Below are 2,492 nucleotides of genomic sequence, written 5' to 3'. Positions count from 1 at the left end.
TTATTCTGTTTTATTTCATCATATTTATTTTTAGCGTATTTTAATTCTATGACACGTCTTGGGTGTGTTTAATTTTTGCCTCTTGATCAGGACTCCATTAAAAAAGAGGTCAATGGATCTCAATGGGATTTTTTCCCCTGGTTAAATAAATAAATAAATACATTATATGAATTACAATAATAATAATGTTAACAGACGTGTTTTTGTGCTAAAAATACAAGCGATTTAGCTTAAAATAATGAATTCATTGATAAAAATCAATCAATTTTAGGAGAAGATTGATTCATTTTATAGAATCCGGCCCTATTACCTAGTATTGGCAAGAATCTACGTATCTCGATACACGTCTCGTGATATGATACATATCGCAATATATTCCATGACTGTACCAGAGGATATTTTTCCTTTTCTTTTTTAGAGTATGACTTAGTAGAGAACTAAAGCCTCATTTCCACCCCTTGATCAGCAGAAAGTGATGATGACATTAGAAAGCACCAATGTAGCGCTAAGCTAGCGTTTCCATTTTCCACTTTACGGCTGTTTTCTTCTCAGCTGCCCCCAATCTTCTTTCAAACATTGAATTTCTGTTTTACATGACGTACAAATAGTAAAGCGAGAGAAAGACGAGCTGCTGGATGACCTCCGTTGTATGGAGCAAAATCGGGGCCATAAATATTTGAAACCCAAATAAAACATTTGAAAATATTTGTTTGGCCAAAAATGTCAAAACCTTTTTTCAGGTTAAAATCTTCAGTTTAAACTCTTTTTTTTTAGTTTTCAAATCTGAAAATTTCAATTTCAAAACTTTTGACCCCGTTGTTGCGTATTGGGGCGGGGCTAACACAACGGACCAATCAAAATCACTGAGGGTGGTAACCTCAGTCCCAGTATATTCACTGTCTCTGAGAACTGTGATAATTACGGTCAGAAAATGGTTGTATTGTCTGTACTATCATAGAATGCAGTAGTCCCAAGACGGGTGTGAAAAGCAGAGTTTTATACCAAAATGCTGTTCTAGTCTGTTCAAAGAACCATCTTATTGTGTTAAATACATGCATAGAAAACATCCTAGAGTCAAGTGGAACGTCCCGTACTACTCCCCCCGTACCGGACTGCTCAATGGAAACGAGGCTTAAGTCATACTAATTAGTACATGTCTCAAAAACAAAATCAGGAGGCTGACACAAGCTGCTTCCTGCGAAATCCTCTTGGTGTAGAGATGCCCAAAGTGTGCTGGGCTGCCAACTAGTGGTTTAGGTGGAAAACAATACAAAGCGCTGAAGGACGCTCACAGATAATACATTAATTATCATCTTGTCAACATTTTGAACCGGCTAATGAACTATCTCGAGAAATAGCCAAGTCGATTTTTCCCTTTACCCTACCATTACCCGTTTTCCAGAAAGAGCATCATTTCAAGAGAAAATGTTTTCATATTGAACCACTAGAAGTGTCTGAAAATGCAATAAAAACCTGGGATTATATTTCCTTGTGAAGCACATTTCAGTGTTGGTAACTTTGTTCCATAAAGGTGAGGAGTAAGAACTAAAACTCTGACTGCATTAAGGAGTAAAGCGACTGGCAGCAGCTGAGGGCTTAATCTAATCTGCTGCTGCCGGTGGGTCGCTCTGCGCGGTCTCCCCCCAGGGTGGCTTTGAAAAAATACATATCCGACTTCTAGCTTTTTCCCCCACTCCCCCCCAGCTGGCCGAGGGCTCACAGACCTCATGGTCAATATCAAAGACCTCCTTCTTCTCTGGCATCAGATTTCATCTTAAAACCCTTCATAGCCTACAACGGCTGCAGCCTCATATTTTCACAAACCAACAGGGTCTTTTACATGTGGTGGAAAGGACAGGGCGGGGGGGGCAGAGTTTCCAGGACCAGGCTAACAGACGCTAAGTGTAAGGCCGGTCCCTTTCCAAAAGGGAGCCCAGCAGACCCGGAGCAGCTCATTAACGGCTTGTTTGTGTGGAGGTTCAAAAAGGCCCTGTTGACGCAGGTCCACATTTACACGGTGGGTTTGATCTGAGTTGGAGGGCTTCCTCCCTGCGGCCTCACTTTTTAGGCTTCAGATATAACGCCTGGGCGTAACTTCCAACACTAAAAGCCATTATGAAACAAATCCTTGTGCCTTTTTATCTCCCAAACACAGCTTGCTCACAATTCCACCCGGAATAATGGAGTAATTGACATTTTCTGACCAAAAGTGTGACCTTTTTTATAATGACACTGCACTTTCTCCCATCGGAGGGGTGTCAAACTCAATCGCACAAGGGGCCAAAATCCAAAACACACCTTAGGTCACGGGCCTAACAGGATATACATTTATTGAACACTAAAACAAAATTTTGAAAACTTTAAAACCGTAATTTTTTTAACAAAATTATAAACTAAAGATATATCATTACCTGTGATAATGCTAGGGTGAATTCTGTAAGCTGAATTTGGATGAAGATGCTAGTGCTGATAGCTGAAGATGCTGAAATTGA

The 2,492-nt window shown here is 40.1% G+C and overlaps 1 protein-coding gene across 1 annotated transcript in view; it reads right to left on the bottom strand.

Moving 5' to 3' along the window:
* LOC112137334 (nucleosome-remodeling factor subunit BPTF) overlaps positions 1–2,492 on the bottom strand; it is a 50,443-nt gene that overhangs the window by 3,182 nt on the left and 44,769 nt on the right. The window lies entirely within an intron of this gene.

Source organism: Oryzias melastigma, linkage group LG1 (assembly GCF_002922805.2).
Source record: "Oryzias melastigma strain HK-1 linkage group LG1, ASM292280v2, whole genome shotgun sequence".
In the NCBI taxonomy this organism is placed as follows: Eukaryota; Metazoa; Chordata; class Actinopteri; order Beloniformes; family Adrianichthyidae; genus Oryzias; species Oryzias melastigma.
Note: the sequence above shows the minus strand (reverse complement) of the source record. Positions and strands in the feature narration are given on the sequence as shown.